This window comes from Cebus imitator, unplaced genomic scaffold (genome assembly GCF_001604975.1).
Source record: "Cebus imitator isolate Cc_AM_T3 unplaced genomic scaffold, Cebus_imitator-1.0 Scaffold37, whole genome shotgun sequence".
In the NCBI taxonomy this organism is placed as follows: Eukaryota; Metazoa; Chordata; class Mammalia; order Primates; family Cebidae; genus Cebus; species Cebus imitator.
This window is the reverse complement of record NW_016107352.1, coordinates 4005634-4028810: the sequence shown is the minus strand read 5'-3', so window position 1 is coordinate 4028810 and position 23177 is coordinate 4005634.

Sequence of the window (23177 nt, the reverse complement as noted above, 5' to 3'; positions counted from 1 at the left end):
GTGTACATATGTACCAATTTTTAAAAATTACAAAATAAAAGCATTTTAACGAAAAAGAGCACTTTAAATATATGGCACTAGAGTAACTTAACAGAAAAAGAAAAAAATGTGCCTTGAACTATATAAAATTTAACTCAAAATAGATAATAGATTCAAATGTCAAGTGTAAAGTTATAAAACATTTAGGGGAAAAAATAGGCAATCTTTGGGATGTAGAGTTAGGTTAAAAGTTCTTAGATTTGACACCAAACACACAACCCATAAAAGGAAAAATGAGTAAGTTGTACTTAATCAAAATTAAACTTTTTGCTTTGTGAAATATCCTGTGAAGACAATAAAAGGCCAGCAATGGACTATGGTAAAATATTAACAAACTACATATCTGTCAAAGGACTAGTACAGATGATTAATGTTTCCACTGACTTTTCCTTGGCAACATGCATGCTAACAGTTCCAGTAGGAAATGTCTTTGCATGGCTTGATGCACCTAACAAACAGGTGGATTACCAATAGTAAGAACAAAAGCAACAGACTTAATCTTAAAAATGAGCTTAGTTTTGAAATGAGCAATATTTCCTTTTCACAAGTTATCTCTTTTTCACAAATTATGTATTGAGTATTTACTATATCATAAGCACTGTGGTCAGCAATTCACATACATTCTCACATTCACTCTATGAAATGGCTGCTATTTTTCCATTTACAGGCAGTCTTTTTTCTGAATAAAAAATGTAATAGTACAAAACAATTTACAATAGAAGATAAATACCAATTCTGCCCACCCAAATGTCAGTTCTGTTATATGTCAGGGATAACTTCTTTTAACTATTTCTAGTTCTATATTTTCTGATGGTTACTTACCTAGCAAAAATTTATGATTAAACTCTATATTTTGATTTAACATCTTTGGGCATTGTCTGTTGACACATAACTATGAAAAATAGAAATTTAAGTCCTTATGTAATCTCCCAAACTTCCCAACTCTCCTCCACATTTTTGACATTTGTATTTTCATCTTATTATTGGATACTTTTATGATATGGAACATACCTAATCTATGCTTATGACTTTCATTAAAATGTTTCAAAAAAAAAGACATTTGAGTAAAAAACAACATGGAGCATTACCACTCTGAGATGCTTAATTATTAACATCAATTCCCATCAATATAGAGCCTCAGATATTTAAATTATGGTTAAGAAAAATGTACTATATAGTTCCAAATAGCTAGAAGAGAATAATTGTAATGTTCCCCAAATAAAAAGATGTTTGAACTGAGTTGATGGATACCCCAATTACCCTGACTTGATCGTTACACATTACATGCAAGTATCAAAACATCATCTTTAACCCAAAGATTTTATCTACCAGCAATTACTAAAACTCCAGAAGAAAGCAGAATTTAAAACTTGAAAGTAAAAATCAGATATAGAAGTTTTTAGATAAATTGGATATACACATGAAATTCTAGAGTAGATCTCAGTCTTTTTGAGATTTTGCTTCCCTGTTCCACCTCTCCTCAACTGATCAATGTTAAGGTTCATGCATGTGTTTTGACACCTTAGATGATTACTTTAACATCAATGATGTACATAAATGTAAACCTATACTTTGTTGGGGAAGAGGGATTGTCATTGCTTTTCTTTTTTCCATGGGATAATTAATTCCATACATTCCAGAGTCTTGCTTTTTGTCACTCAGCCATACATCATGGAAATCTCTTCAAGTCTACTGTTATACTCAAGCTGGTTCTGTACTTTTTATTTTAATAAATATTAAGTTCCTTTCCAAAAGGCTATAACACTTCCTATTTTCATTAGTGATATGAATACCTTCTTTGCTATTTTCCCCAGTTAACTGCAAGCTCTATAAGGACAGAGGTTTTTGTCTCTTGTTCACTGCTGTATCCTCAACACCTAGAACAATGACTGGATCATGTAACACACTTAAGTGTTAAATGGAAGGATGCATCAATAAAGAAATCATGTCAGAAGGAGGTTCTCACTCTTGTTAATTTTTGCCAATGTGATGAACAAGAAGTGATACCTCTATATTACTTTAATTTGCATTTTCCTGCTTTTTAATGAGATGACTAATTTTATTTTCATATGTTTATTAACCTCTGGGTTTTATCTTACAATTAATTGTTTGTTCATAGCACTTGTTTACTTCTCCATTAGGTTATCTTTTCTATATTGATTTACAACAGCTTTTTGTAAATTATATCTACTAACTTCCTTTTCTATCATACATACTACAAATATTTTTTCACAGTTGGCATTTGACTGTGTGTTTGGTGGTTCTAACCACGCAAAAAAATATTAAATGTTTCTGTAGTCAAGTATTTCTGTTTCTTACTTGTGGATGTATTGGTAGCCAGGCCCTGTGGCATGCACTTCTAGTGCCTCCCAGCTACTCAGGAGACTAAGGCAGAAGGATTGTTTGAGAGGAGTTTGAGATTGTAGTGTACAATGATTGTACCTATATATATTCAAACGTATATATATTCAAGCCTGGGCCACACAGTGAGACCCCCATCTCTTAAAAAATAATCTAAATACAAACATTTAAAATTTTAAAAAGTACCCAGTTCCTATTTTATACTTAGTGTTTGAAGTTTTTATCAGATTTATATTGTTTTAGTAAGTTATATTGTTTAGTAAGTTATATTATTTATATTGTTTTAGTAAGTTAATTTGCATGTCTTTAAAGTGTGTGTGTGTGTGTGTGCATGCATACATGTGTGCATGGTCCAATAAAACTTTATTTGTAAAAACGGGCAGTGGGCCAGCTTTGGCTCTCAGGCCATTGTCAACCCTTTTTAGAATCCATGAGGATAAAGGTAGAAACCCACTGCCATTGTTTTTTTCATGGGACTCTCCTAAAGCAAAATTCCTTATGTAAGCTCTTGGGACACACACAGGCCACTTGGAGGAAAGAGGGAATTGGATGCACAAAAGCCTCAAGCCCTGGCTTCACCTGCGCCAGCCATGTGGCCAGAAGCAATTACATACTGCTCATGCTTCAGCTTCTCATCTGTAAAATATTTGGAGATAGTTTGAAATAAGTCATCCAACTTAATTTTTTCAAGTAGATAGCCATTGCTATCAATAAAGTTTTTAAACTATCCTTTTCATACTAAATTGAAATACTACCTGTCATATATTAATTTCCTAATTACTCTGGAATGCATCATGATAGCCCCTATTTTGTCTCATTGACCTGAGTGTATTTCTCTGGCTAATATACTATTTCAGTTGTATGGCTTTATTTAATAAACTAATTTCCCCCTTACCCCTTTTATTTTTGATAATTTGTGACTGTTTATACAATTGTATATTAAAATTTAAGATAATCTTGTCCAATATTCCCCCCAAAAAAGCATTGGAATACCAATTAAAATTGAATTTCATTTATATATCAAGCTTGAAAGAACTGAATTTATTTTCATATATATATATATTTTTTTTTTATTGCACTTTAGGTTCTGCAGTACATGTGCAGAACATGCAGGATTATTGCATAGGTACATACATGGCAACGTGGTTTGCTGCCTCCATCCCCATCACCTATATCTGGCATTTCTCCCCATGTTCTCCCTCCCCAATACCCTATCCCCTACTGTCCCTCCCCTAGTTTCCCACCACAGACCTCAGTGTGTGATGCTCCCCTCCTTGTGTCCATATGTTCTCATTGTTGAACATCTGCCTATGAGTGAGAACATGCAGTTTTTGACTTTCTGTTCTTGTGTCAGTTTGCTGAGAATGATGGTTTCCAGGTTCATCCACATCCCTACAAAGGACACAAACTCATCATTTTTATGGCTGCATAGTATTCCATGGTGTATGTGTGCCACATTTTCCCCGTTCAGGCTATCATCGATGGGTATTTGGGTTGGTTCTAAGTCTTTGCTATTGTAAACAGTGCTGCAGTGAACATACTTGTGCATGTATCTTTATAATAGAACAGTTTATAATTCTTTGGATATAAACCCAGTAATGGGATTGCTGGGTCAAATGGAATTTCTATTTCTAGGTCCTTGAGGAATCGCCACACTGTCTTCCACAACAGTCAACTAATTTACACTCTCACCAACAGTGTAAAAGTGTTCCTATTTCTCCACATCCTCTCCAGCATCTGTTGTCTCTTGATTTTTTAATGATTGCCATTCTAACTGGCGTGAGATGGTATGTAAATGTAGTTTTGATTTGCATTTCTCTAACGCTCAGTGATGAGCATTTTTTCATATGTTTGTTGGCCTCATATATGTCTTCTTTTGAAACATGTCTGTTCATATCCTTCACCCAATTTTGAATTTTTTTTTTCAGTTCTTTGTAGATTCCAGATGTTAGCCCTTTTTCAGATGGGTAGATTGCAAACATTTTTTCCCATTCTCTTGGTTGCCAGTTCACTCTACTGATTATTTCTTTTGCTGTGCAGAAGCTCTGGAGTTTAATTAGATCCCATTTCTCTATTTTGGCTTTTGTTGCCAATGCTCTTGGTGTTTTAGTCATGAAGTCCTTGCCTATGCCTATGTCCTGAATGGTTTTAGATAGGTTTTTTTCTAGGGTTTTTATGGTGTTAGGTGTTATGTTTAAGTCTTTAATCCATCTGGAGTTAATTTTAGTGTAAGGTTTCAGGAAAGGGTCCAGTTTCTGCTTTCTGTACATTGCTAGCCAGTTTTTCCAACACTATTTATTAAACAGGGAATCCTTTCCCCATTGCTTGTTTTCATCAGGTTTGTCAAAGATCAGATGGTTGTAGGTGTGTGGTGTTGCCTCCAAGGCCTCTGTTCTGTTCCATCGGTCTGTATCTCTGATGTGGTACCAATACTGTGCCATTTTGATTACCATGGCCTTGTAACATAGTTTGAAGTCAGGTAGTGTGATACCTCCAGCTTTGTTCTTTTTATTTAGGATTGTCTTGGCTACACGGGCTCTCTTTTGGTTCCATATGAAGTTTAAGGTATTTTTTTCCAGTTCTGTGAAGAGGGTGATAGGTAGATTGATGGGGATAGCATTGAATCTATAAATTACTTTGGTCAGTATGGCCATTTTCACAATATTGATTCTTCCTAACCATGAGCATGGAATGTTTTTCTGTTTGTGTCCTCTCTTATTTCCTTGAGCAGTGGTTTGTAGTTCTCCTTGAAGTGGTCCTTTACATTCCTTGTTAGTTGTATTCCTAGGTATTTTATTCTCTTTGTAGCAATTGTGAATGGCAGTTCGTTAATGATTTGGCTCTTTAAGCTGTTATTGGTGTATAGGAATGCTTGTGATTTCCCCACATTGATTTTGTATCCTGAGACCTTGCTGAAGTTGCTTATCAGCTTAAGGAGATTTGGGGCTGAGACAATGAGGTCTTCTAAATGTACAGTCATGTCATCTGCAAATAAAGACAATTTGATTTCCTCCTGTCCTAATTGAATACCCATTATTTCTTTTTCTTGCCTGATTGCTCTGGCTAGAAATTCCAATACTATATTGAATAGGAGTGGTGACAGAGGGCATCCTTGTCTAGTGCCAAAATTCAAAGGGAATGCTTCCAGTTTTTGCCCATTCAGTATGATATGGGCTGTGGGTTTGTCATAAATAGCTTTTATTATTTTAAGATATGTTCCATCAATGCCTGGCTTATTGAGAGCTTTTATCGTAAAGCACTGTTGAATTTTGCCGAAGGCCTTCTCTGCATCTATTGAGATAATCTTGTGGTTTTTGTCTTTGGTTCTGTTTACGTGGTGGATTATGTTTTTAGACTTGCATATGTTGAATCAGCCTTGCATCCCTGAATTGAACCCTACTTGATCATGATGGATAAACTTTTTGATGTGCTGATGCAATCACTTTGCCAGTATTTTATTGAAGATCTTTGCATCTGTGTTCATCATGGATATTGGCCTGAAGTTTTCCTTTTTTGTTGAGTCTCTGCCAGGTTTGGGTATCAGGATGATGTTGGTCTCATAAAATGATTTGGGATGGATTCTCTCTTTTTGGATTGTTTTGAATAGTTGCAGAAGGAGTGGCACCAGCTCCTCTTTGTATGTCTGGTAGAATTCACCTGTGAACCCATCTGGATCTGGGCTTTTTTTTTGGTTGGTAAGCTATTAATTGCTGCCTCAAGTTCAGCCCTTGTTGTTGGTCTATTCAGGGTTTTAACTTCTTCCTAGTTTAGGCTTGGGAGGGTGTAAGTGTCCAGGAATTTATGCATGTCTTCCAGGTTTACTGGTTTATGTGCATAGAGTTGTTTGTAGTAATTTCTGAAGGTGATTTTTATTTCTGTGGAATCTGTAGTGATATCCTCTTTATCATTTTTTTTGCATCTAGTTGATTATTCTCTCTTTTCTTTTTTATTAATCTGGCTAGTGGTCTGTCTATTTTGTTGATCTTTTCAAAAAACCAGCTCCTGGATTTATTGATTTTTTTGAAGGGTTTGTTGTGTCTCTATCTCTTTCAGTTCTGCTCTGATATTAGTTATTTCTTGTCTTCTGCTAGGTTTTGAATTTTTTTGATCTTGTTCCTCTAGCTCTTTCAATTTTGATGATAGGGTATTGACTTTAGATCTTTCCTTGCTTCTCATGTGGGCATTTATTGTTATAAATATTCCTCTAGACACTGCTTTAAATGCGTCCCAGAGATTCTGGTATGTTGTGTCTTCATTCTCAATTGGTTTCAAAGAACATCTTTATTTCTCCCTTCATTTCATTGTTTATCCAGTCAACATTCAAAAGCCAGTTGTTCAGTTTCCATGAAGTTGTGCAGTTCTGAGTTAGTTTCTTAATTCTGAGTTCTAATTTGATTGCACTGTGGTCTGAGAGACTGTTATGATTTCCATTCTTTCGAGTTTGTTGAGGAGTGATTTACTTCTAATTACGTGGTCAGTTTTAGAGTAGGTGTGATGCGGTGCTGAGAAGAATGTATATTCTGTGGATTTGGGGTGGAGAATCCTATAAATGTCTATTAGGTTTGCTTGGTCCAGGTGTGAATTCAAGTCCTGGATATCCTTGTTAATTTTCTTTCTGGTTGATCTGTCTAATATTGACAGTGGAGTGTTAAAGTCTCCCAATCCTGTTGTGTGGGAGTCTAAGTCTCTTTGTAGGTCATGAAGAACTTGCTTTATGTATCTGGGTGCTCCTGTATTTGGTGCGCATATATTTAGGATCGTTAGCTCTTTTTGTTGCATTGTAATGCCCTTTTTTGTCTCTTTTGATCTTTGTTGGCTTAAGGTTTATTTTATCAAAGACTAGGATTGCAACTTCTGCTTTTTTTTTTTGCTCTCCATTTGCTTGGTAGATCTTCCTCTATCCCTTTATTTTCAGCCTATGTGTATCCTTGCATGTGAGATGGGTTTCCTGGACAGAGCACACCAATGGGTTTTGACTTTTTATCCAATTTGCCAGTCTGTGTCTTTTGATTGAGGCATTTAGCCCATTTACATTTAAGGTTAATATTGTTGTGTGTGAATTTGATTCTGCCATTTTGATGCTAGCTGGATATTTTGCCCATTAGTTGACACAGTTTCTTCATTGTGTCAATGCTGTTTACCATTTGGTACATTTTGGAGTGGCTAGTACTGGTTGTTCCTTTCTATGTTTAGTGCTTCTTTCAAGAGCTCTTGTAAAGCAGGCCTGGTGGTGATGAAATCTCTGAGTAATTGCATGTTCATAAAGGATTTTATTTCTCCTTCACTTATGAAGCTTAGTTTGGCTGGATGTGAAATTCTAGGTTGAAATTTCTTTTCTTTAAGGATGTTGAATATTGGCTCTCACTCTCTTTTGGCTTGTAGGGTTTCTGCTGAGAGATTTGCTGGGAATCTGATGGGCTTCCCTTTGTGGATAACCCGACCTTTTTCTCTGGCTGCCCTTAGCATTTTCTCCTTCATTTCAACCCTGTTGAATCTTACAATTATGTGCCTTGGGGTTGCTCTTCTTTAGGAATAACTTTGTGGTGTTCTCTGTATTTCCTGGACTTGAATGTTGGCCTGCCTTGCTAGGTTGGGGAAGTTCTCCTGGATAGTATCCTGAAAAGTGTTTTCCAGCTTGGATTCATTCTCTCCGTCACATTCAGGTACACCTATCAAACGCAGATATGGTCTTTCCACATAATCCCAGATTTCTTAGAGGTTTGTTCATTTCTTTTTACTCTTTTTTCCCTAATTTTGCCTTCTTGTTTTATTTCATTGAGTTGATCTTCACTCGCTGATATCCTTTCTTCTGCTTGGTTGAGTCAGCTATTGAAACTTGTGTGTGCTTCATGAAGTTCTCATGTTGTGTTTTTCAGCTCCATCAATTCATTTATATTTCTCTCTAAACTGTTTATTCTCATTAGCATTTTGTCAAACCTTTTTTCAAGGTTCTTAGTTTCTTTGCATTGGGTTGGAACATGTTCTTTTAGCTCAGAGAAGTTTGTTATTACCTACCTTCTGAAGCCTGTTTCTATCAGTTCATCAGAGTCATTCTCCATCCAGCCTTGTTCCCTTGCTGGTGAGGGGTTGTGATCCTTTGGAGGAAGAGAGGCATTCTGATTTTGTGTGTTTTCATCCTTTTGCACTGGCTTCTTCCCATCTTTGTGGATTTATCTACCTCTGGTCTTTGTGGTTGGTGACTTTCAGATGGGGTCTCTTAGTGGACATCCTTTTTGTTGTTGATCAAGTTATTTCTTTCTGTTTCTTAGTTTTCCCTCTAACAGTCCAACTCCTCTGCTGTAGGACTGCTGGAGGTCCACTCCAGGCCTTACTTGCCTGGGGATCACCTCCAGAGGCCTCTGAGTTTTCTCTGGGAACTGCAATCCAGAGCTGTTCCTATTCAGCCATCTTGGATCAAGAATTGAATTTTTATCACTTGTTTTCTCACTTAATAATGTTAAATGTCTCTTATTTGCCTTACAGTGATCATTTTCTGTATGTAGACCCTATATATTTTTTGTTAAATTTAAATCTAAATATTTTATGGCTTAATTAATAAAATATTTTATCTCATATTGCTAGAGAAGATGTATTAACTTCTATATATTTATTTTGTATTCACTCGCATTGATAAATACTCTGATTTTTATAAAGTTTTGATTTTTGTGATTTTTAAAGTTCTGGAGGTAAACCCTCTAAAAGTTTGTGGGGATACAACTCTGTGATCAGCAAAAGGGGTCACTTCTCTTTTTTTCAAAAGCTAAGCCAATGATTTCATTATCTCATCATATATTCTATGTAACCTCTAGTCAAATGTTAAAGTATAAAGGAAGGTGATAGTTTTAAAATATATTGTTATGGGAAACTTGAGTCTTCTTAATTCCTATTCTTGTCTTCTGTTTATATAATCATATAATTTTTATTAACAGTCTGATTTTGGATCATTTGCATGCTAGGATAAAATTCTACTTGGTATTATTGCATTATAATTTTCCTATTTGGCTAGATTTAATTTGAAAATTTCTTGAGATGGAATCTTGCTCTGTTTCCCAGTCTGGAGCTCAGTGGCATGATCTTGGCTCCCTGCAATCTCCACCTCTCAGGTTCAAGCGATTCTCCCGACTCAGCCTCCTGAGTAGCTGGGACTACAGGCTTGTGCCACTGTGCCCAGCTAATTTTTTGAATTTTTAGTAGAGATGGGGTTTCACTGTTAGCTAGGATGGTCTCAATGTCCAGACCCTGAGATCTGCCTACCTCAGCCTCCCAAAGTGCTGGGATTACAGGCATGAACCACCATGCCTGGCCAATAATATTTTTATATAGAATTTTTCACATGTGAGTCGATTGGTCTACGGTTCTCTTTTTTACACTGACTTCATCAGCTTTTGCTATTAAACTTAAATTCTGGCTTCATGATATTGTTGAAATGTTCCATGTTTTGTCTGGAATTGTTTAACATTGTAATTGGCTGTGAAGCTGTCTGCTTCTGGTACCATTTGTAATGAAAAATATTGACTCTCCTTCCAATTTTTTTTTAATTGAATTGATCCATTGACATTTTTAACTTATTCTTGGAATAATTATGCTAATTTTTATCTTTTAACAAATTATCCTTTCCTGTAGGTTTTCAAGTTTGTTCCCATAGAGTAGTTGCAGATAGTACAGTGTTAAAATTATTTTAATCTCATTCGCTTTCATGTTTATTTCCTTATTTTGTCATTTATAATTTTACATGATTTTGTTCTTGCTGTGTTAATTTTTCCCTATTAGGCTCTTGAAGGTATTAACTATTTTTTGTTGTTTTTCATTTTCTAAACACAGATACAAAATTCCTCTATTTTGGGATTGTATCTTTAATATGAAGTACTTTAAAACCTATAAATTTTTATCTGAACTGCTTCAACTGAGTCCCGTTGATTTAATATGTGGTGTTCTGTTTCATTTCTTTATAAATATCTTGTCATTTCAGTTTTAATGTTCTCTTTGATTCAGGGATTATTTAGACTCTTTAAATTCTGAGTTTTTATAAATCATCTTTTAATTTCTAATTTCATCAGATAAAGATCAGAGTACATAGCTTAAAGAGCTCTCAACTTTATTTTTTAAAAAGTAAGGTTTTCAGCCAAGCACGGTGGATCACGCCTATAACCTTAACACTTTGGGAGGGTGAGGCAGGCAGATCACTAGGTCAAGAGATAGAGACCATCCTGGCCAACATGGTGAACCCCATCTCTACTAAAAATACAAAAATTAGCCAGGTGCGGTGGCATGCACCTGTGGTCCCAGCTACTTGGGAGACTGAGGTGGAAGAATTTCTTGAACCCAGGGGGCAGAAGTTGCAGTGAGCCAAGCACCATTGCACTCCGGCCTGGTGACAGAGCAAGACTCAGTCTCAAAAAAATAAATAAGTAAGGTTTTCTTTGTGGTAAAATGCAAAATTTATGAAGAAAAGTATTTAGATATGTTCTAACTATGGCATTAAAAATTCTGTACCTAGTTATTAAACTTGTATATTCTTCTGTATTCCTTTTATTGTTGTATAGTAGATCTTATTCTGAAAAAACTACATTAAAACATTAATTATGCTTTCATTAACATATTCTTACATATCTAACAGTAGTTGCTTTATACGATTAGCTGCATTGTCATTGTACACATATGATTCATCACTGTTAAATAATCTTCTGTACTTACAATGCAAGTACTTTTAAAATTTATTAAATAATAAACTGTACTTACAATGCAACTACTTTTAAAATTCATTTTTATTGGCCCAAATTGTATATATTTATGGTGTACATGTTTTCATATATACATTGTAGAATCAGTGCATCAATGCTAGTCAAGCTAATTATGCATTACTTATAATTTGTGGTGAGAACACTTAAAATCTACTCTTAGCAATTTTCAGGTGTATAATACATTATTGTTAACTATATTCACCATGATAGTTCACCATGATGGATCTGTTGAACTTATTCCTCCTGTCTAACTGAAGTTTTGCATTCTTTGATCAACATCTCCCTAATGCCCTCCCATCCCCACCCAAGACCATGGTAAGCAATATTCTACTCTCTACTTACATGAGTTCAGCTTTTTTAAACTCCACATGTAAGTGAAATCATGCAGTATTCAGCCTTCTTTGTCTGGTTCATGTCATTCAACATAATGTCCTCTAGGTTCATCCATGTTGTAAATGGCAGAATTTCCTTTTTCAAGGCTGAATAGTATTCCACTGTACCTATCTATAGCACATTTTCTTTATTCATTCATCTATCAATATATACTTTAGTTGATTCCATATCTTAACTATTGTGAACAATGCCACAATGAATGTGGCATGCAGATATCTCTTCAATAAACTGATTTAATTTCCTTCAGATATATACTCTTCCTGGATCATATGATAGTTTATTTTTAACTTTTTGAGGAAACCCCATACTGTTTTCCGTAATGGCTGTGCTAATTCCCACCAACATGTACAAGAGTTCCTTTTTTGCTACATCCTTGCCAATACTTGCTATCTTTTCTTTTTGATAATAGCCATTCTAACAGATGTGAGGTGATATCTCATTATGGTTGTAATTTTCATTTCCCTGATTAGTGATATTGAACATTTTTTCATATAAAAATATGACCATTTGTAGGTTTTCTTTAGCCAAATATCTATTCAAGTCTTTTGCCCTTTATTTAATTGAGTTGTTTTCTTACTATTGAGTTGTTTTAGTTCCTTGTGTATTTTGGATACTAACCCCTTAACAGATGTATAGTTTGCAAGTATTTTCTCCCATTCCATTGGTTGAGTCTGATTAGTCTGTTTTCTTTGCTGTGTAGAAGCTTTCTAATTTGATAGAATCCCATTTGTCTTTTTTGCTTTTGTTGCTTGTGATTATGGTCATATTCAAACAGTCATTTCCCAGACCAATAGTAAGAGGTTTTTTTCCCCATTTTTTTTTTTTTTAGTAGTGTATAGTTCAGGCCTTACATATGTCTTTAATCCATTTTCAGTTGCATTTTACATATGTGAGATAAGTAATTTCGTTCTTCTGCGCAGGAATATCCAGTTTTCCCAACACTATTTACTGAAGAGGCTGTCCTCTTATTGTGCATTCTTGATACCTTTGTCAAAGATCTATTGACTATAAATGCACGAGTTTTATTTCTGTGCTCTACATTCTGTAATCTACATGGTATATGTGTTTGTTTTTAATGTTAGGATCATGCTGCCTTTGTAGTAGATTTTGAGATCACTGGTGTGATGCCTCTGTGTTCTTTTTGCTCAGGATTGCTTTGGCTACTTGGGGTCTTTCAGGGTTTTTTATTTCTGTGAAAAAATGTCAATGGAATTTTGATAGCAATCTCATTAAATCTGTAGATTACTTTGGATAGTATAGACATGTAAACAATATTCTTTTAATCCATGAACATTAGATATTTTTCCATTTATCTGTGTTTTCAATTTATGCCATCAGTGTTTTATAGTTTTTAGTATACAGATCTTTCACTTCCTTGATTAAAGTTCTTCCTAAGAATTTTATTTTATTTTGTAGCTATTATAATCTGGATTTTTCTCTTCATTTCTTTTTTCAGATTGTTCATTGTTACTGTAAAGAAACACTACTTATTTCTGTACATTGATTTTGTATCTTACAACTTTACTGAATTTGTTTAGTAGTGCTAGTTTTGTTTTTTTGTTTGTGGAATCTTTATGGTTTTTTATATAGAGTCATGTGTCACTTAAGGGTAGAATACATTCTGAGAAATGCACTGTTAAGTGATATTTGTCATTGTGTGTAAACATCATAGAGTATACTTACATACAACTAGTTGGTACAGTAAAAATAAGATATTTCATTATGGCCCTATGGAGCCACCATTGTATATGCAATCTGTCATTGATGGAAACATCATTAAGTGGTGTGTGACTATGTAAGATCATGTCATTTGGAAACAGGAACAATTTAGCTTCTTTCTTTCTGGTTTGTATGCCTTTTATTTCTTTCTCCTTAGTAACTGCTCTGGCCAGGACTTCCAGTACTATGTTGAATAGAAGTGGTGATGCTATTTTTTCTGATATTAATAAAACCACTTGTGGGAAGCCCATTAAACTTATGGCTCCCCAAGTGTCATTATGTAGAAAAGTACCATATGGCAATATTAACATATAAACTATAAAGCTTTCTATTTCCTAGATTATTCATTTAATTTCTCTAGGTAAGCCTCTCAGATTTTTGGCCTGAGAATATATTCTCTCTAGTCTATACTTAGGGAGGTTGAGGATAGGATTATATAGGAAGATATCTTTACTAGTAAATTGTTCTTTGTCAACCTCACTTTTTATTTCCAGCCTCAGTTACAACTGCTGAGTCTAAACCAGAATTAATGTGAGGTTATCAAGTACAGACGAGGAGAAGGGAAATTAATCTGAGAACATTTATTTGCTTAGGAAAGTTCAAAATCTGTTAGTACAAATACCTGTTCATATTCCTAAGGGCACAGGATGGCAAAAGATGGAAGTTTGGCTGAAAAGCCAGGAAAATGTATTTTCTCTCCATCGGTCCATCACGAGAAGGCTTCAGTAGAGGTTACTAGTTGTCCCAACTTTTTCTTTCTGTTTCCCGACAACGTGGCTATTTCCAGTAGAGTATCAAGACAACTAACAGTGAGGTGTAAAGGCATCTTGGTTTCTATCAGGTTGTTACCACGGAAAGATAGATTCTTATAATGGTCTCCTTATTGACTCTGGGTCTATGATTGGAAATAGTACCTAGTGGTAAAAGATATAAGTTTAGACATAGACTTCATTGGCTTAAATCTTAGTTCCATCATTTAGCAATTGTTGTACCCCTTGGCCAAGTGTCTTCATTTCTATAAACTTCAGTCTTCAATTTGAGAAGAAAGCTATAATTATTCCTATCTCAGGGTTAACATGAGGAGTAAATGATATAAAGTGCTTGTGTTTAATATAACACATGCCACCCAGAAACCTCTTAAGTAGTAGCCGTTGTTGCTGCTATTATTAATAGCTACCTAACATCCTCATGCCTCAGTTTTCTCAAGATGCAGTGGGTGGCAGTTAATTTAATTGCTGTCTCCTTAGAACTGTGCACATGCAGATTTTCTCTGCCAGCCTTTCTGGCTTAGATGTATTTAAATCTGTTTTAAATGTTGGGAATATATAGTTCTTGTTGCCTGACATGGTATTAGTTTCATCCCATTATCATCCCCCTGTGGTGCTCAATGCTTAGCCCTTAGTAATTACTATAGCCCACCTAATGCTTAGAACACCACTCCTATAGCTTCGCTTTCTCTGCAGCAATAGTCTGTTACACCTTTGACTAAATGACTTATGTTTCATTTCTGGCTCTTAGGCAAAGGAAGAGAGTGACTCAAGATTGAGGTAGTTCATCTTTTTTTTAAATCTAAAACAAAATGAGAATTACAAAGGAGCTCTGAATTTTTACAAATCCCAAACACATTGGAATTTTGTTGGCCTATGCTAAGGAAAGTGGAAAACTAGCTTTATTTATTGACAAGAGATGAAAACAAAACACTTTAAAAGTGAGCACTTAGCTGAAGCCTATGAAGGGGGAAAGAAGTGAGATTCAAATAAGCCTAAGAAAAGTTACAGTAAAAAATACAAGAACAGAACTGTGTAATATACTAATGCTATTTGTATTAATATGTCCAATGGGTATTTTTTTTTCTTTCAAAACTGCTCAGAGGGATGTGACTAATATAAAATTTTAGACTAATTTAAAAAACATGTTTAAATATAGCTTAATGAATTAGTCAACAGTCATCAGTCTTGTCTATACTTTATAGAGTCCAAGGTAAGTGCATTAGTCACAAAGTAAGACCAGCCATTTTGCAGAAAAGGACAGGCTTTGGAGTTAGGGCTGGCTCTGAAATCCGACCCTGTGATTTACTGTATTGGTGTCTTCAGACATGTCTGTTCCTCCTTTGAGCCCCAGTTTCCTCAATTATAAAATGTCAGAACAGCTATTTTAAAGTATCGCTACAGTGACTGGAGATAATGCTCATGGCTTAGAACATATAAGATACTTAAATGGAAGTTATTAGGACCAAAGAATGGTATCAGTACTGAGGTGAAAGGTAAACTTGTATTTAAATTTGTATTAAGATTTGTGTATTGTCACCATGGAATTATATGTAGCCATAAAAAGAAACAAGATCATGTCCTTTGCAGGGACATGGATGGAGCTGGAAGCCATTATCCTCAGCAAACTAATACAAGAATGGAAAACCACACACTGCATGTTTTCACTTACAAGTAGGAGCTGAATTATGAGAACACATGAACACATGGGGATGGATAACACACACTGGGGCCTGTCAGGGAGGCAAGGGGAGGGAAAGCATCAGGAAGAATAGGTAATAGATGCTGGGCTTAATACCTAGGTAATGGGTTAATCCGTGCAGCAAATCACCACGGTACACGTTTACCTAAGTAACCTGCACATCCTACACATGTACCCCAGAACTTAAAGTTGGGAAAAAAAAGATTTGTGTGTTGTAAAGAACTTAACCTTGTCTAAAGGGAGTTCTGGCCTATGCCCCCAGATCCTGGGAGGTAATCTTCAAGCTCTTGGGATTTCCTGCCTCATAAAGATGTCTTTTTTTCTTCTTTTTTTTAACCTGGGGACCTTGGATAGCACCACATAATCTAACAGTTTGAAAGGAGGGCAGTAGTCTGAGTTGAATGAGACTGAGGTCAGCCATGTGGATGGCCAACCATGTCCACATGACTGAGCCCCATATAAATTCTAGAGTCCAGGCTCAGGTGAGTTTGGGCCCACCTATTCCATGTATACTATCAAACATAATTGTCAGGAGAAGCAAACACAGGCCATGACTCCACAGGGAAAGGATACCTGGAAGACCCATGCTTGAAACTTTCCTGGACTCTGTACTGTGCATCTCTTCACTTGGTTGATTTTGGTCTGTATCCTTTTGCTATAGCAAACTGTGGCTCTGAGCATGATAGATTACAGTGAGTTCTCCAAGTCCTTCTAATGAACAATCAAACCTAATGGTAGAATTGGTGAGCTCTGAACCTGCCATTGGTGTTAGAAGTGAGTGAACTTAGGAACCCTAGAAACCTGTATTTGGTGTCAGAAGTGAGAGTGACTTTGTGGATTTCCAATTGGCTTTGAAACTTCTCTGTAAATCCAAACTTATTCCAACTAAAAAGTTTACTTACAAAACTAAAAAGACATAGAATCTACTCAGATGGATAAAGCAAAAAGGCTTGGGCTTAATATGGGATATTAGGTAAAGGATTTTCAAAGCTAAGGAATGAAGCACCAAACAGCACCATCAAATTTCCCTATCACCAATAACTTGACTTTACTACGACCACTAGTAATGCTGTCATAAGGGCTATGGCTGCCTCAGAAACGTAACTTTGTGAACACTGGAAAATGACCACCACCGCTGCTCCCGTAACCTGTACCAGCAAAAATAAAAGCCTCATTTACATTAGACCAATCAAATGTACCCTACCTGTAAGAGAATCTTAGAATTTGATTTCTGGCGTCTCCCTTGGGGGGGGATGGCTTATTTTGTGGGTAGAGTATTTTGTGGAAAAGAGGTGTAACCAAGTAGATGATAGAACAAATATATCAAAGAGAAATACAGGGGTTACAACTCTAACTTACTCATATATTATTAGAAAGACATTAACTCCACTGATAGGTAAAGTTGGCAAATAAAATAGCAATAAGAGCTATCATTAGTTCACTATCTATTAGGTGCCAAGCACTGTGAATGCACTCTCTAAACTTCCCAACATCTCTGTATGGCAGGTATTACTATCCCCACAGTATAAAATGTCAAAATGAGTCAGAGAAGTTAAACATGACCAGTATCACACACCCAGCAGAGCTGATTCCTCATCCTCTTCATGCTGCTGCTTTCAGCATGCCACCAACACAGATACCTGAAATTAGGTAAACATTTTTATATAAATGTAGAGCAAATATATTTGAAGTTTATTTATATTCAGTTTTCCTGGAAGAATGATTTTGATTCTAAAAATCTTAGTAATGCCATGTGATCCAGGCATTGTTGTAGTAGCAATGTCTGAGCCCAGCTAAATGATAATGAGTAGAAGTCAAGAAAGGCATCCACTTAGATGATCACAGTGTGGAATGTTATACAGATGACATTAGACATGAAGAATCAGAAGGGTCTGTCTGGCTTCAGGAACAGTATGGAGGTCCTTCTTTCTGAGGAAGGGAAGATTGACTCAGGCCATCATCCTTCTGTTTATTTCCTCATCTGGTGGAGCCTGCTGAAGCCATGGTGATGACATACAGTAAAAACAGCCCTGCCTGTTTTTTTGTTGTTTGTTTTTTCTGTTTTGTTTTTGTTGTTGCAGTTATTTAAAAGTTGTAATAGTAATCATCATCACAATAAATCTCATATATTTGAGTAATTACAAAATGACAGCCAATGATCTGTCACTGATGATGGGTTGTCTATGAACCTCTAGTTTTGTACGATACAATCTAAAGTTTCTAGAACAGCAAAAAATCCCATTTTACTTTTTGTTACAATTTTTGAATTTCCACACAAAATTGCACTCCGACTATCTATGGTTATTTGCTCTCTGAGAATGATGTCATGCTGTTTGCTTCATTCCTTTTGCTCTCTAGAATATTCCACTTCTGCTTGGAAAACTGTTTTCTCTCAAGGTGTATTGGCCTTGCCTGTTTTTAAAGTTACAACAAGTTTATCATTAGGAAATTGTTTATCTTTTACCTTGTGAACTGCCGTTTTTTGACAAAAACTTAAAATACATCTATATTTAACTGAAATATTACTTGTTGAAGATTATAAAAATTTGCAATAGAAATTTACATATGGGAAAATATGAAGGTGGCAGGATAATTATTTTTACTCATCACCTTTAAAAATTTATCTGTGAAGATTTCAATGAATATGGACTTACTTTTGCAAGTCTGTGGCATATGGTTCAGTAACTATGAACAGTGCTTTCTTTAGCATCTAAAAGAAAGTGTCCCAGAGTGATCTATTTAGTAGGTAAATTATATCTGCTGATTCCTCTGTTTAAGATTGTTCAATGGTTCTCCTATGCTTTTAGAATAAAATCCAAATTTCATACCACAATAAAGAAAACTTGCTTGCATTTATTTTTAAATTTTCTTTTCTGACAGCTGATTATAAGCTGTCACAGTGATGTTATGATGTATATACACACACATATGAACCCACACACTTACAGTATGGAATGGTTGAATCAAACTAATTAACATAGCCATTTTAAATAATTATCATTTATTGCTTCCCATCTAACTGAAGCTTTCTACCCTTTTACCAACATCTCTCTATTTACCTCACCCTTCAGACTCTGGAAACCACCATTCTACTCTCTGCTTCTAAGAGTTCCATTGTTTTAGATATTTCACATGTAAGGGAGAATGTGGTTTTTGTCTTCCTCTTCCTGGCTTATTCAATTAATTTTGTCCAAGTTCATCCACATCATTGAAAATGGCAGAATTTCCTTCTTTCTTAAAGCTGAATAGTATTCCATTGGGTAAATATACTACATTTTCTTCATTCATCTGTTGATGGACACTTAGATTGACTCTATCACTTGGCTATTGTAAGTAACACTGCAATGAACAGGAGAGTGCAAATACCTTTGCCACATAGTGATTTCAAGCTCTTAGAATATTTACCCAGAAGTGGGATTGCTGGATCATATAGTAGTTATATTTTTGGTGTTTTCAGGACCTTCCACATTATTTTCCGTAATGGCTATACTAACTTACGTTCCTATCAACAGTGTGCAAGGGTTTCCTTTTCTCCACATTGTAACCAACATTTGTTATTCATATTTTTCATGAAAAAACAGCTGCCACACTCTTCTGAAATGTTTGAAATTTCACTGTGGCTTTAATTTGGATTTCCCTAATGATTAGTGATGTTGAGCATTTTTTTCATGTACTGGTTGGCTATTTGTATGTCTTCATTTGAGAAATGTCTATTCAGTTCCTTTGCCCATTTTTAAATCGGGCTATTTGTTTTTTTGCTATTGAGTTTGAATTCCTTATATTTTTTCATATTAATCCCTTACTGGTTGTATTGCTTACAAATATTTTCTCCCAGTCTGTAGAATATCTCTTCACTCTGTTGATTTCATGGCTGTACAAAAGCTGTTACTTTGATTAAAATCCCATTTGTTTTTTTTGTTTGTTTGTTTGTTTTTTTTTTTGCTTTTGTTCCCTGAGGTTTTGGGGTCAAATCAAAAAAAAAAAAAATTGTCCATCCAAATGTCATGAAGTTTTCCTCCTATGTTTACTCTTAGTATTTTTATAGTTGTAGGTCTTAACATTTAAGTCCCTGAACCATTCTGAGTTGATTTTTTATTATTACGAGGTGAGATAAGATCTGATTTTATTCTTCTGTCTAGTTTTTATGATTGTCTAGTTTTTTTGGCACTCTATGGAAGAGACTCTCCTTTCCCCATTGTGTGTTCTTCACATCTCTGTCAAACATCAACAGAGTATAAAGGCATAGGTTCATTTCTAGGAGCTCTATTCTGGTCCATTGGTTGGTGTTTCTGTTTTCAATGCCAGCACCATGCTATTTTAATTACTATAGCTTTGTAATATAGTTTGAAGTCAGGTAGTATGATGCCTCCAGACTTTTTCTTTTTGTTTATGATTGCCTTGGATATTCATGATTGTTATGGTTCCATATGAATTGTAAGATTTGTTTTTCTGTTTCTGTGAAAAATGACATGAGAATTTTGAAAGATTGTGTTGCATTTATATAGTCTTTCAATTTATGAACATAGAATATCTTTCCATTTTTTGTGCCTTCAGTTTCTTGTATCAACACTTTTTAGCTTTCAGTATACACATCTTCTATTTTGTAGCTGTTATAATTGGGATCGCGTGGCTGTGCATAGTGGCTCATGCCTGTAATTTCAGCACTTTGGGACGCTGAAGCGGGTGGATCACCTGAGGTCAGGAGTTTAAGACCAACCTGGCCAACATGGCAAAACCCTGTCTCTACTAAAAATACAAAAATTAGCTGGGCATGATGGTGCATGCCTGTAGTCTTAGCTACTTGGGAGGTTGAGGAAGGAGAACCACTTAAACCTGGGAGGCAGAGGTTGTAGTGACATGAGATCACACCACTGCACCCTAGTCTGGGTGACAGTGAGATTCCGTCTCAAAAAAGAGGCAGGGGTGGGGACTGTTCTTTTGATTTATTTTTTGGGTAGTTTGTTAGTTCATAGGAATGTTACTGATATTTTTATGTTGATTTTTGTATCCTAAACCTTTATTGATTTTTGTTACTAGTTCTATAATAACAGTGTTTTGGTAGAGTTCTTAGGATTATCTATATATATGATCATGTCTTCAACGATTTTGCAACTTCCTTTCCTATGTGTATGCCTTTTACTTATTTCTCTTGCCTAATTGCTCTGGCAAAAATCTCTATTACTATATTATATAGAGAAGTGATGAGAGTGAGCATCTTTGTCTTGCTCCTGATCTTAGAAGAAAAGCTTTCACCTATTTCCTTCCTTATTTGGATGCCTTTTATTTCTTTCTCTTGTTTAATTGCTCTGGCAACACTATGTTTAATAGAAGTGGGAAGAGTAAGCATACTCGTCTTGTTCCAAAACTTAAGAGAAGAGGGCTTCAATTTTTTTTACCATTGATCATAAAGTTTTGGGCTTGTCATATATGGCCTTTATTGTTTGAGGTATATTATTTCTATACCTGATATGTTGGGGGTTTTTAACATGGAAGATGTTGAGTTTTATCAAATGTTTTTTCTGCCTCTAATGAAATGACCATATCATTTTTGTCCTTCATTCTGTTAACATGATGTATCACACTTACAGACTTGTGTATGTTGAACCATATTTTAATGTGGTGTTGAATTTGGTTTGCTAGTATTTTGTGGAGGATTTTTGTGTCTATGTTCATTAAGGTTACTAGCCTGTAACTTTCTTTTTTTTAATAATGTTTTTGCTTGCGTTGATATCAAGATAATGCTAGCCTCACATAAAATGTCTGGAAGTGTTTCTTTCTCTTCAGTTTTCTGCAGGAGTTTAAGAAGGATTGGTATCAGTTCTTCTTTAAAGGTTTGGTAGGATTCAGCAATGAAGCCATCAGGTTCTGGGCTTCTCCATTATAAGATATTTTTATTATTGATTCTATTTCCTTACTTGTCATTGGTCTTTGAAGATTTTCTATTTCTTCTTGATTCAGTATTGGTAGGTTATGTGTGTCTAGAAACTTATCCATTCCTTCTAGATTGTCCAATTTGTTGGCATATGATTGTTCATAGTAATATGATCCTTGTACTTCTGTGATATGGGTTTTATAATGTCTCCTTTTTCACTTCTGACTTTATTTGTATTTTTTTTCTTAGTCTAGGTAAGAGTTTGTCAGTTTTTTGTTTTCAAAAAGCTAATTTTGGGAGGATGGGGACAGTTTGATCAATGGGTATAAAATTACACTTACATAGGAGGAATAAGTCCTAGCATTCTATTGCACAGTAAGGTGATGATAGTTAACAGTAAGACATAGTATATTACAAAACAGTGAAAAACAGGCTTTTGAATGTTCTTATCATAAAGAAATGATAAATGTATGAGGTGACAGATTTGCTAAATATCCTGATTTGTTTATTATATAACATATGTATTGATGCATAAAATTGTACCCCATAAATATCTTTATTGACAATGTATCAATACAACAATTCAATAATTTAATTTTTTAAACCAACTCTTGGTTTTGTCGAAGTTTTTTTTTGAATTGAGACAAAGTCTCTGTCACTCAGGCTGGAAATGCAGTGGCATGATCTTGGCTCACTGCAACCTCCACCTCCTGGGTTCAAGCAATTCTCCTGTCTCAGCCTCCTGAGTAGCTAGGACTATAGGTGCCCACCACCATGTCCTGCTAATTTTTGCATTTTTAGTAGAGATGGGGTTTTACCATATTGGTCAGGCTGGTCTCGAACTACTGACCTCAGGTAATCTGCCCACCCCAGACTCCCAAAGTGCTGGGATTACAGGCATGAGCCACCATGCCCAGCCAAAATGCCTAGGAGTGCCTAGAGATACCACTCAAAAAACAATAAAGGAAAGTGTTGGTGAGAAAATACTTCTGTTTCCTCATCCTGCAGAGACACAATTTTTAGGGTTTTACTCTTCACCTCTTTTTGGAGGCCCCAGCAGATAAGAGTCCACCTGCCCACATCAGTAACCCCTCATCAATGTACCCTTTAGTGGCTCTCTTTCATCACTGTCTCACTTCCCCATCCCCTCACCATGCTCCCACCAATCACCTCCCACGTAAATTCTTGCACTTAAATGTTGTCATCTATCAGCACTGTGTTGCTCTTTTATTAGAATTCTTTGCTGCTCATTTGCTGCTTGTACTACCGAGACAATGGTATTGCAGTTCTAGGAAACGCATGACCATTTTGTTGTCCTGGCTTGATATTCTTGTCACATCAAGTTCTACCCCAATCTACCCTGAATTCCAAGACCATTTCAGCCCACTTTCTCTCTGATAGAGCTCAAGTAGTCTCAGTTGGAGCAACAACAGATTTCACACACAGATCAGTTTTACCCACTGATTTATGAAGGATTAGAGGTCACAAACATATAACCACATACTGTAAACAACAGGGAGCCTTTGAACGGTTTTTAAGCAAGGAATAACATGAATTTTATTTTACAAAGATCACTCTGGAAG